The following is a 13,509-nucleotide window of genomic DNA, read 5'->3' on the forward strand; positions in this document are numbered from 1 at the left end:
TCGGTTTGCTCTCTTGATAGAACCCACCACACCCCACAATGCACTCCAGATCCCTGAGACTCAGCGTGTGCCATTATCTGTAGCTCTATACCTCATTTTCCGCTGCCTCTGCTAGCTCAAATTTGGCAGATCGGATCTTGGTCTCAGAATCAATTGTGGGGATATTTTGTGCTGATTTCTATGAGTTATGTCAGCCAAGCATCTGCTGTGCACTCTTCTAACACTCAGCGCATTACCTACAGTCCCATGTGTGCTGTCCGCTTGAGAGTGTGTGTCCAAGTAAAACAGAGTTTCACCTTTGCTGCTCCATCAGCAGAGGTCAGATCCTGCACAGATTTCCATTCTCTACTTTGCCTTCTCCTGCTTCCTGGTTATCTGAGGCCTCAGCCTGTCTTTGGAAGTAACAGACCACTCTTCGGATAGTGTCCTTTGCCAAGGGCTGGGTGAGTGGAAGTTTACAATTCTGTGTACATGGGAGGGAGTGAGCGCAGGTTGCACTGGTTCTCTGCCAACTGGGCATCGATAAATCAACACTTTCCAGATGTAATTCACAGAAATGTGATGTTTGTTTAGCTCTGTTTTACATAAAGCCATGGTTGGAGGGATTGTCCGAAGACTCCAATTTTGACATTGTGTTGATAACACAGTTGCAGTTTTTAGGAAGGTTAATAGAATTGATTTACATGTTTTGGGATTTATATGAAAATGAAGTTAGTGTTTGAAACGTACTAAATTTACCTAGAAGTCAGACTTGTCAATTTTTGTAACATCATGTCAGCTCTAAGAATAATGTAGACAGATAGAAAGTAAAATCGCAGTCCAAAATGTTGAAGGGGACATGTCAACTCTTTACTGTTGAAGCCTCCAACACCAACAGGAAACGTGAAGTACCTATTGAAACCATGAAATAACCGAGAACCTGGGTTTCCATTGTGCATTTGGTGCCCTATACTCCCAATGACACATACTGGCCAATGTTGGCATTTCAAGGGGTAACATTCCTCTCTAGGAAAGTACAAGAAAAACCAAACAAAATGTATACATTTAGGCTTGATTCCAAAAGCACATACAGGCATTTTAGCTATGAGAACCCTGCTGCAGCTATGCTAGGCTATTGAAAAGCAGGTGTTCTTCTATCAGTGATGAGAACGCTTAATCATCCGATCATGTTGGGTAAAGCAATTTAACACAACCAAGTGTGCACCCCCAAAATATCATGCACCCGGTGCTTGACTGAAGAGAAAGACGGTCCACAAAACCTGTGTCTTTAAAGTCTTTCACAACTTTTAGAGTTCAGGTCACTGTCTGACATAATATTTACCAATACTGTCTTGAAAAACTGAGGGCTAGTACATATTCGAGTTCAGTCAAAGATTCCTCTCACTTACCACAATCCCTTCACCCCAGACAAGACATAAACCCAGCATATGCTGCATCTAGGGGAAGGTCATCATTTCTTTGTGTGAGCTAAGTATCCAATACCTAACTAATTTAGGCGAGAGTATTTGACGTTTAAGGAGTTCACTGTTGTTCACAGAGAGTGAAGATGGAGGAACTCTGATTCTAGGAGGGGCTTGCTCTTCTCCTACTGGCTTCATTGCAGCTCAGGTTCTGATCCTTTAAAATGGATGCCTGAGTGGAGGGGAGGGAAGAGCAAGTGCTTGATAGCAAGGCCCAAACCTGGGAAAAGGCTTACCTGGGCTTGGTGCATTTTGGTCTGAATGGTTTGTAAATGCCCCTTGGGAACTGTGGATTCTCATGACCTCTTCCAAGAACATGAGCGCTTTTATCATCTCTGCCATCTCTTCTCTTTTAGACGTCAGGAATCGTGGAGCCGTTCTTGGAGCAGAGAATTGAGTGACTTTCTCAAGTGCACGTTGACACTCCGAATGTTTCTGCAGGAACACAGAGGTTCAGTAGGTCTCATGAATGTCTTTCGAGCCTGGTATTCTCTAGAGATGTCTCCATGCCGGTATTCTCCATTGTAGCGGAACAACTCTCATCAATATGTTCGCATCTCTCCTCAATCCGTGCAGCCAGCTTTTCTGCCAGCTTCTCTTCGTGTCTCCCATAAAGTCGACATCAACAGGACTGGGCAACTCTGAAAGTACCTCGGAGCCTCTCCAGTAAGCTGATGACAGGCAGATCTTCCACTCTCTGCCCTGTCAGGTTCTGGAAACTTACCCGTGAACTTAGGTCTTTGGGCAGCAGCATTATCTCGAACTTACACAGCGTCCCGAACAAAAGACCTAAGCCAAACTCCACAAAGGGCGGCAGCCCCTCCATCACACTGATCCACCCACAGAATTCTGCCCAGTTACCTTGGATCCACCAGCCACAACAAGTCTCGCGGTACACACCAAGATTCCACCTAGAATCCAACCGGTAACTGCCATCCCCAATGGTTGCTGAATATTGTCAGTGTTGGGGGAGGGGCTGCATCAAACGAGAGGTTCCTAAGTTAAATGTGATTCTATCCACTAGCGTGCCATTGTCCTTTTATCTTCCCTCTTTCCTTTGGTTCAGATCTGTATATACAGTACAAACGGAAGGAAGTGTGTCCAGTTTTAGTTTATGGTTTCACACGTCTTGAAACTTTCTAACAGCTCACAGTACACAGAGACCCCACTAAAGGAAACTCATGTTTTTGTAATATCCATTCACCCAGAATACATATCCGTCAGTTGCTTTCTGCTGAAACACCCACGCTCTCAGAAAATGGATCCATTTGTTTCATGGGGGCTGAAATTCCGAGAAATGAAACCAATCCCAATGTGCACTTTACTGTCTGTCTCGTTTGCTCTTAGTACAGTTTTGCAGAGCTACTTGTCTTTGTTATAGGCTTATGCCGTTTCTTCTCTACTTAGGGTAGAATATGGCATTCATTCTTGCTGTTGGAAGAATTGTAAGTCTACATCACGGACTATGACCAAACCTTATTCAAAATCGGCATTTGGGTTAGGTCACGATATGCTCATTTGTATCAATATTTATGAATATTAATGCACGCGTCTGTGTTCTGAATACAAGTGTGTTGAGTACATTTAAGCTGCGATACTGGGTCGATGCGTGCTGAATGATCCTTGACATCACTTTGAGTATTTTGTTTTGAATACTCATGGTTTCTCTGGTATATGTCAGCCAACCGTACCGTTTTGGTGTCGGTTTTTTTGTTTGATTGTTTGTTTGTTTGCTTGTGGTTGGTTTTGCAAACACATTAATCCATGCATCACTCCGTTTGCTTCAATCAGAGAGTCATATATGTGAATCACTTAAGATAGTGCTTAAAATCACCTATGATTTCCTGCTACCCTCTCCCATCTTATGGCTTTGATGTCCTCCTTGCCTTCTTCTTGTTTCTTGTTTGTAACGAATGCTCTTCGTGCACTTCCAATAATGGTTTTTCTTATTTCCATTTCATCTTGCTACTTTTCTATTCAGGGTAGAATTCTCAATCTTTCTTTTAGGATAAGTTTTGAACTGCTGAATTCTTTTAAGCTTTGCTGGTCTGTGAATTTCCCTAGCTCTGCCGTTATTAGAAATGGCAGTCATGTGGCATAGGCTACCCATGATTACAGCTTTTTCTCATTCAGGATATGGCCTATGTCCCTGCACTCCTCCCTGTTCTGCAATATTTCTGCCGAGATATGAGCTGAAAGCCCTCTGGAGGTTCTGTTGTGAATAAATTGCTTTCCTCTAGATGCATTTTAAATCACTGGGGTGATCATGAACTTTGTTGATTTGAATTATACAGCTGCAAGTAGGTCTATTGGGATTCCACCTCCTTTGGACGCTGTGTAGTTCCTGAAATCGTATAGATGATTCTTTCTTGTCTTTCAGCAAGTTTCAGTCTGACTTTTCTACAATTATCTTTTCAGGCTTTTTTTTTGTTAATCTTGCTTTTCCATCTGGGACTCTTACGAATCATACTCTTTCATGCTTTGTCTTACCCCAGGCTTCAACAGCAATGTTTGCATTGGTTTGCACTTCTTTCTCTGTGTCTTCTTCTGATCGAGGGATTTCTGTTCCCCTGACTTCACAGTCTTTCACGAGTCCGTCTGCATTATCAAGTCTGCTTTGGACTGACTTTAGCCCTGGTATTGTCTCATCCTTGGGTTTTCTGATTTTTTTGGCTCGTTTTTAGAGTTTCTCTTCCCCTTTCCTGGTATACTGCCTTTTGTGATTCTGAGACACTGTTGTACTTCATGTTTTCCTCACCTCAGTTTTCAATACTTGCTCTGGTAGCGTTTTGCAGTCTAGATGTTTGAAAGCTTAATTTTGGGCCTTCAGAATCTTTGGAACTGAAAATGGTACTTCCTGTTTCTTTTCCTCTACTTCTTTATATCTACTGGTCAAGTAATATCAGGTATCTAATATAGATTTATAGGGCTTTGTTAAGTGAAAATTTTAGACCATTGGGTGTACAAAGTTCCATGATATTTCTGTGAGGACAATTTTCCCTAGGCATTGATGCCATGTCCTGTTCCTGTGTGTGTTGTCTGGTATACCTCTAATTGCTGGTGTTGCCTTTGTTGTGATGAGCACACCATATTATTTCAATTAGTAAAACTTCGTTTTATTGCACTTACCTCACAATTCTGAAAGTGCAGTGTACACTTCCTCTTCTGGAAATGAAGCTTAAAGATTTTCAGCTCGGCATTCTGCTGTACGTCATATTGGAGTCTTTCCAAAACAGCAAACTGAGAGTGCGCTTGTGCTTTCTATTGCCATGGGAATGTCCCAATGTTACCAGTGCTTCCCAGAGCTTCTCTGTCTAAAGAAACACCAGTGGAAACATGTATGGATGTCATACATCAGGGCCTGCTGGAATGATCCCGCAGACCGATCTTTGTGTCCTCTGGGCAGTACCATGTCAGTGCCATCCAAAATGTAGCATCTGCATTTGGGAGATAATGCTGAAGGAAATGCTTCAACTTCTCACGTTGTGGATGTTGACCACTCTTCCTTGATCCCTCATCCTTGGGTCATGGGTGCACGAATGCAACCACAGAGCTGTACCGAATTCTCTTCCTCAAGCCAATCCTTAATCCCTGTCCAGGTTCTGACTGTAGCAGATCCTAAAGCTTTTAATACTGATTTCACACCCAAGGGCCACTGAATCCCTCAGACCAGATGCACGGCTTCTCTAGTTGAGCCCCACACGTGCTCTATTGGCAAAATGCCAAATTGATCCTGGGCCTGCAAGATGCAGTGAATGTGGCCATGGCACATATCGAAAAACTCAACCTCACACGCCAATGTGGTTGCTTTCTTCCTGGGGTAACAAGTCGGTTTGCTCTCTTGATAGAACCCACCACACCCCACAATGCACTCCAGATCCCTGAGACTCAGCGTGTGCCATTATCTGTAGCTCTATACCTCATTTTCCGCTGCCTCTGCTAGCTCAAATTTGGCAGATCGGATCTTGGTCTCAGAATCAATTGTGGGGATATTTTGTGCTGATTTCTATGAGTTATGTCAGCCAAGCATCTGCTGTGCACTCTTCTAACACTCAGCGCATTACCTACAGTCCCATGTGTGCTGTCCGCTTGAGAGTGTGTGTCCAAGTAAAACAGAGTTTCACCTTTGCTGCTCCATCAGCAGAGGTCAGATCCTGCACAGATTTCCATTCTCTACTTTGCCTTCTCCTGCTTCCTGGTTATCTGAGGCCTCAGCCTGTCTTTGGAAGTAACAGACCACTCTTCGGATAGTGTCCTTTGCCAAGGGCTGGGTGAGTGGAAGTTTACAATTCTGTGTACATGGGAGGGAGTGAGCGCAGGTTGCACTGGTTCTCTGCCAACTGGGCATCGATAAATCAACACTTTCCAGATGTAATTCACAGAAATGTGATGTTTGTTTAGCTCTGTTTTACATAAAGCCATGGTTGGAGGGATTGTCCGAAGACTCCAATTTTGACATTGTGTTGATAACACAGTTGCAGTTTTTAGGAAGGTTAATAGAATTGATTTACATGTTTTGGGATTTATATGAAAATGAAGTTAGTGTTTGAAACGTACTAAATTTACCTAGAAGTCAGACTTGTCAATTTTTGTAACATCATGTCAGCTCTAAGAATAATGTAGACAGATAGAAAGTAAAATCGCAGTCCAAAATGTTGAAGGGGACATGTCAACTCTTTACTGTTGAAGCCTCCAACACCAACAGGAAACGTGAAGTACCTATTGAAACCATGAAATAACCGAGAACCTGGGTTTCCATTGTGCATTTGGTGCCCTATACTCCCAATGACACATACTGGCCAATGTTGGCATTTCAAGGGGTAACATTCCTCTCTAGGAAAGTACAAGAAAAACCAAACAAAATGTATACATTTAGGCTTGATTCCAAAAGCACATACAGGCATTTTTGCTATGAGAACCCTGCTGCAGCTATGCTAGGCTATTGAAAAGCAGGTGTTCTTCTATCAGTGATGAGAACGCTTAATCATCCGATCATGTTGGGTAAAACAATTTAACACAACCAAGTGTGCACCCCCAAAATATCATGCACCCGGTGCTTGACTGAAGAGAAAGACGGTCCACAAAACCTGTGTCTTTAAAGTCTTTCACAACTTTTAGAGTTCAGGTCACTGTCTGACATAATATTTACCAATACTGTCTTGAAAAACTGAGGGCTAGTACATATTCGAGTTCAGTCAAAGATTCCTCTCACTTACCACAATCCCTTCACCCCAGACAAGACATAAACCCAGCATATGCTGCATCTAGGGGAAGGTCATCATTTCTTTGTGTGAGCTAAGTATCCAATACCTAACTAATTTAGGCGAGAGTATTTGACGTTTAAGGAGTTCACTGTTGTTCACAGAGAGTGAAGATGGAGGAACTCTGATTCTAGGAGGGGCTTGCTCTTCTCCTACTGGCTTCATTGCAGCTCAGGTTCTGATCCTTTAAAATGGATGCCTGAGTGGAGGGGAGGGAAGAGCAAGTGCTTGATAGCAAGGCCCAAACCTGGGAAAAGGCTTACCTGGGCTTGGTGCATTTTGGTCTGAATGGTTTGTAAATGCCCCTTGGGACCTGTGGATTCTCATGACCTCTTCCAAGAACATGAGCGCTTTTATCATCTCTGCCATCTCTTCTCTTTTAGACGTCAGGAATCGTGGAGCCGTTCTTGGAGCAGAGAATTGAGTGACTTTCTCAAGTGCACGTTGACACTCCGAATGTTTCTGCAGGAACACAGAGGTTCAGTAGGTCTCATGAATGTCTTTCGAGCCTGGTATTCTCTAGAGATGTCTCCATGCCGGTATTCTCCATTGTAGCGGAACAACTCTCATCAATATGTTCGCATCTCTCCTCAATCCGTGCAGCCAGCTTTTCTGCCAGCTTCTCTTCGTGTCTCCCATAAAGTCGACGTCAACAGGACTGGGCAACTCTGAAAGTACCTCGGAGCCTCTCCAGTAAGCTGATGACAGGCAGATCTTCCACTCTCTGCCCTGTCAGGTTCTGGAAACTTACCCGTGAACTTAGGTCTTTGGGCAGCAGCATTATCTCGAACTTACACAGCGTCCCGAACAAAAGACCTAAGCCAAACTCCACAAAGGGCGGCAGCCCCTCCATCACACTGATCCACCCACAGAATTCTGCCCAGTTACCTTGGATCCACCAGCCACAACAAGTCTCGCGGTACACACCAAGATTCCACCTAGAATCCAACCGGTAACTGCCATCCCCAATGGTTGCTGAATATTGTCAGTGTTGGGGGAGGGGCTGCATCAAACGAGAGGTTCCTAAGTTAAATGTGATTCTATCCACTAGCGTGCCATTGTCCTTTTATCTTCCCTCTTTCCTTTGGTTCAGATCTGTATATACAGTACAAACGGAAGGAAGTGTGTCCAGTTTTAGTTTATGGTTTCACACGTCTTGAAACTTTCTAACAGCTCACAGTACACAGAGACCCCACTAAAGGAAACTCATGTTTTTGTAATATCCATTCACCCAGAATACATATCCGTCAGTTGCTTTCTGCTGAAACACCCACGCTCTCAGAAAATGGATCCATTTGTTTCATGGGGGCTGAAATTCCGAGAAATGAAACCAATCCCAATGTGCACTTTACTGTCTGTCTCGTTTGCTCTTAGTACAGTTTTGCAGAGCTACTTGTCTTTGTTATAGGCTTATGCCGTTTCTTCTCTACTTAGGGTAGAATATGGCATTCATTCTTGCTGTTGGAAGAATTGTAAGTCTACATCACGGACTATGACCAAACCTTATTCAAAATCGGCATTTGGGTTAGGTCACGATATGCTCATTTGTATCAATATTTATGAATATTAATGCACGCGTCTGTGTTCTGAATACAAGTGTGTTGAGTACATTTAAGCTGCAATACTGGGTCGATGCGTGCTGAATGATCCTTGACATCACTTTGAGTATTTTGTTTTGAATACTCATGGTTTCTCTGGTATATGTCAGCCAACCGTACCGTTTTGGTGTCGGTTTTTTTGTTTGATTGTTTGTTTGTTTGCTTGTGGTTGGTTTTGCAAACACATTAATCCATGCATCACTCCGTTTGCTTCAATCAGAGAGTCATATATGTGAATCACTTAAGATAGTGCTTAAAATCACCTATGATTTCCTGCTACCCTCTCCCATCTTATGGCTTTGATGTCCTCCTTGCCTTCTTCTTGTTTCTTGTTTGTAACGAATGCTCTTCGTGCACTTCCAATAATGGTTTTTCTTATTTCCATTTCATCTTGCTACTTTTCTATTCAGGGTAGAATTCTCAATCTTTCTTTTAGGATAAGTTTTGAACTGCTGAATTCTTTTAAGCTTTGCTGGTCTGTGAATTTCCCTAGCTCTGCCGTTATTAGAAATGGCAGTCATGTGGCATAGGCTACCCATGATTACAGCTTTTTCTCATTCAGGATATGGCCTATGTCCCTGAACTCCTCCCTGTTCTGCAATATTTCTGCCGAGATATGAGCTGAAAGCCCTCTGGAGGTTCTGTTGTGAATAAATTGCTTTCCTCTAGATGCATTTTAAATCACTGGGGTGATCATGAACTTTGTTGATTTGAATTATACAGCTGCAAGTAGGTCTATTGGGATTCCACCTCCTTTGGACGCTGTGTAGTTCCTGAAATCGTATAGATGATTCTTTCTTGTCTTTCAGCAAGTTTCAGTCTGACTTTTCTACAATTATCTTTTCAGGCTTTTTTTTTGTTAATCTTGCTTTTCCATCTGGGACTCTTACGAATCATACTCTTTCATGCTTTGTCTTACCCCAGGCTTCAACAGCAATGTTTGCATTGGTTTGCACTTCTTTCTCTGTGTCTTCTTCTGATCGAGGGATTTCTGTTCCCCTGACTTCACAGTCTTTCACGAGTCCGTCTGCATTATCAAGTCTGCTTTGGACTGACTTTAGCCCTGGTATTGTCTCATCCTTGGGTTTTCTGATTTTTTTGGCTCGTTTTTAGAGTTTCTCTTCCCCTTTCCTGGTATACTGCCTTTTGTGATTCTGAGACACTGTTGTACTTCATGTTTTCCTCACCTCAGTTTTCAATACTTGCTCTGGTAGCGTTTTGCAGTCTAGATGTTTGAAAGCTTAATTTTGGGCCTTCAGAATCTTTGGAACTGAAAATGGTACTTCCTGTTTCTTTTCCTCTACTTCTTTATATCTACTGGTCAAGTAATATCAGGTATCTAATATAGATTTATAGGGCTTTGTTAAGTGAAAATTTTAGACCATTGGGTGTACAAAGTTCCATGATATTTCTGTGAGGACAATTTTCCCTAGGCATTGATGCCATGTCCTGTTCCTGTGTGTGTTGTCTGGTATACCTCTAATTGCTGGTGTTGCCTTTGTTGTGATGAGCACACCATATTATTTCAATTAGTAAAACTTCGTTTTATTGCACTTACCTCACAATTCTGAAAGTGCAGTGTACACTTCCTCTTCTGGAAATGAAGCTTAAAGTTTTTCAGCTCGGCATTCTGCTGTACGTCATTTTGGAGTCTTTCCAAAACAGCAAACTGAGAGTGCGCTTGTGCTTTCTATTGCCATGGGAATGTCCCAATGTTACCAGTGCTTCCCAGAGCTTCTCTGTCTAAAGAAACAGCAGTGGAAACATGTATGGATGTCATACATCAGGGCCTGCTGGAATGATCCCGCAGACCGATCTTTGTGTCCTCTGGGCAGTACCATGTCAGTGCCATCCAAAATGTAGCATCTGCATTTGGGAGATAATGCTGAAGGAAATGCTTCAACTTCTCACGTTGTGGATGTTGACCACTCTTCCTTGATCCCTCATCCTTGGGTCATGGGTGCACGAATGCATCCACAGAGCTGTACCGAATTCTCTTCCTCAAGCCAATCCTTAATCCCTGTCCAGGTTCTGACTGTAGCAGATCCTAAAGCTTTTAATACTGATTTCACACCCAAGGGCCACTGAATCCCTCAGACCAGATGCACGGCTTCTCTAGTTGAGCCCCACACGTGCTCTATTGGCAAAATGCCAAATTGATCCTGGGCCTGCAAGATGCAGTGGATGTGGCCATGGCACATATCGAAAAACTCAACCTCACACGCCAATGTGGTTGCTTTCTTCCTGGGGTAACAAGTCGGTTTGCTCTCTTGATAGAACCCACCACACCCCACAATGCACTCCAGATCCCTGAGACTCAGCGTGTGCCATTATCTGTAGCTCTATACCTCATTTTCCGCTGCCTCTGCTAGCTCAAATTTGGCAGATCGGATCTTGGTCTCAGAATCAATTGTGGGGATATTTTGTGCTGATTTCTATGAGTTATGTCAGCCAAGCATCTGCTGTGCACTCTTCTAACACTCAGCGCATTACCTACAGTCCCATGTGTGCTGTCCGCTTGAGAGTGTGTGTCCAAGTAAAACAGAGTTTCACCTTTGCTGCTCCATCAGCAGAGGTCAGATCCTGCACAGATTTCCATTCTCTACTTTGCCTTCTCCTGCTTCCTGGTTATCTGAGGCCTCAGCCTGTCTTTGGAAGTAACAGACCACTCTTCGGATAGTGTCCTTTGCCAAGGGCTGGGTGAGTGGAAGTTTACAATTCTGTGTACATGGGAGGGAGTGAGCGCAGGTTGCACTGGTTCTCTGCCAACTGGGCATCGATAAATCAACACTTTCCAGATGTAATTCACAGAAATGTGATGTTTGTTTAGCTCTGTTTTACATAAAGCCATGGTTGGAGGGATTGTCCGAAGACTCCAATTTTGACATTGTGTTGATAACACAGTTGCAGTTTTTAGGAAGGTTAATAGAATTGATTTACATGTTTTGGGATTTATATGAAAATGAAGTTAGTGTTTGAAACGTACTAAATTTACCTAGAAGTCAGACTTGTCAATTTTTGTAACATCATGTCAGCTCTAAGAATAATGTAGACAGATAGAAAGTAAAATCGCAGTCCAAAATGTTGAAGGGGACATGTCAACTCTTTACTGTTGAAGCCTCCAACACCAACAGGAAACGTGAAGTACCTATTGAAACCATGAAATAACCGAGAACCTGGGTTTCCATTGTGCATTTGGTGCCCTATACTCCCAATGACACATACTGGCCAATGTTGGCATTTCAAGGGGTAACATTCCTCTCTAGGAAAGTACAAGAAAAACCAAACAAAATGTATACATTTAGGCTTGATTCCAAAAGCACATACAGGCATTTTAGCTATGAGAACCCTGCTGCAGCTATGCTAGGCTATTGAAAAGCAGGTGTTCTTCTATCAGTGATGAGAACGCTTAATCATCCGATCATGTTGGGTAAAGCAATTTAACACAACCAAGTGTGCACCCCCAAAATATCATGCACCCGGTGCTTGACTGAAGAGAAAGACGGTCCACAAAACCTGTGTCTTTAAAGTCTTTCACAACTTTTAGAGTTCAGGTCACTGTCTGACATAATATTTACCAATACTGTCTTGAAAAACTGAGGGCTAGTACATATTCGAGTTCAGTCAAAGATTCCTCTCACTTACCACAATCCCTTCACCCCAGACAAGACATAAACCCAGCATATGCTGCATCTAGGGGAAGGTCATCATTTCTTTGTGTGAGCTAAGTATCCAATACCTAACTAATTTAGGCGAGAGTATTTGACGTTTAAGGAGTTCACTGTTGTTCACAGAGAGTGAAGATGGAGGAACTCTGATTCTAGGAGGGGCTTGCTCTTCTCCTACTGGCTTCATTGCAGCTCAGGTTCTGATCCTTTAAAATGGATGCCTGAGTGGAGGGGAGGGAAGAGCAAGTGCTTGATAGCAAGGCCCAAACCTGGGAAAAGGCTTACCTGGGCTTGGTGCATTTTGGTCTGAATGGTTTGTAAATGCCCCTTGCGACATGTGGATTCTCACAAATTATTCCACCAACATGAGCGATTTTATCACCTCTGCCATCTCTTCTCTTTAGACGTCAAGAATCTTGGATCCATTCTTGGAGCAGAGAACTGAGTAACTTTCTCAAGTGCAAGTTGATCCTCCATAATTTCTGCCAGGATCAACGAGGCTCAATATTTGTCATGAATGTCTTTTGAGCCTGGTATTCCCTACAGAATTATCCATGCCTGTGTCCTCAATTGTAGCAGGACAACTCTCATCAATGTGTTCTCATATCTCCTCAATCCATGTAACCAGGTTTTCTTCCAGCTTCTCTTTAAATCTCCCATAAATTAGACTTCTACATGACTGGGCAAGTCTGAAAGATCCTCGGAACGTAACCAGTATGCTGATGACTGGCAGATGTTCCACTGTCAGCCCTTTCAGTTTCTGGAAACTGACCCGTGAACTCAGGTATTTGGGCAGTAGCAGTATCTCGAACTTACCCAGCTTCCCAAAATAAAGACCTAAGACAAGCTCCACAGAGGGTGGCAGCCCTTCCGTCACACTGATCAACCCTCAGAACTCTGCCCAGTTACCTTGGGCCCACCAGTCACAACAAGCTGTGCAGTACACACCAAAATTCCACCTGGAATCCAAACGGTACCTGCCATCCCCAATGGTTGCTACATCTTTTCAGTGTTTGGGAGGGGCTGCATCAGACGAGAGGTTCCTAAGGTAAATGTGAATCTCTCCAGTAGCATCCCATGGTCCTTTTTTTCTTCCTTCTTTACTTTTGTTCTCATCCCTATACACAGTACAAACGGAGGGAAGTGTGTCCATTTTTAGTTTATGGTTTCATACGTCTTTAAACTTTCTAACTGTTAACAGTACAAAAAGACCCACTAAAGGAATCTTATGTTTGTGTAATATCCATTCACCCAGAATACATATCCGTTTGTTGCTTTTCTGCTGAAACACCCACACTCTAAGAACATGTATCCATTTGTTCCATCGGGGCTGAAATTCCTAGAAATGAAACCAATCCCATTGTGCACTTTACTGACTGACTCTTTTGCTCTTAGTACAGTTCTGCAGAGCTACTTTCCTTTGTTTTAGGCTTATGCCATTTCTTCTTTATATAGGGTAGAATATGCCATTCTTTCATCATGTTGAAATACTTCTAAATCTATACCACGGACTAGGAATCCA

The 13,509-nt window shown here is 43.0% G+C and overlaps 1 long non-coding RNA gene across 2 annotated transcripts in view; it reads left to right on the forward strand.

Moving 5' to 3' along the window:
- The first annotated feature begins 7,395 nt into the window (after positions 1-7,395).
- LOC135321561 (uncharacterized) overlaps positions 7,396-13,509 on the forward strand; it is a 32,360-nt gene continuing 26,246 nt past the window's right edge. For both annotated transcript variants that reach the window (XR_010381426.1, XR_010381424.1), the window contains exon 1: positions 7,396-7,673. This is a non-coding gene — a long non-coding RNA (uncharacterized LOC135321561). The remainder of the gene's footprint in view (positions 7,674-13,509) is intronic.

Source organism: Camelus dromedarius, chromosome 6 (genome assembly GCF_036321535.1).
Source record: "Camelus dromedarius isolate mCamDro1 chromosome 6, mCamDro1.pat, whole genome shotgun sequence".
Taxonomy (NCBI): Eukaryota; Metazoa; Chordata; class Mammalia; order Artiodactyla; family Camelidae; genus Camelus; species Camelus dromedarius.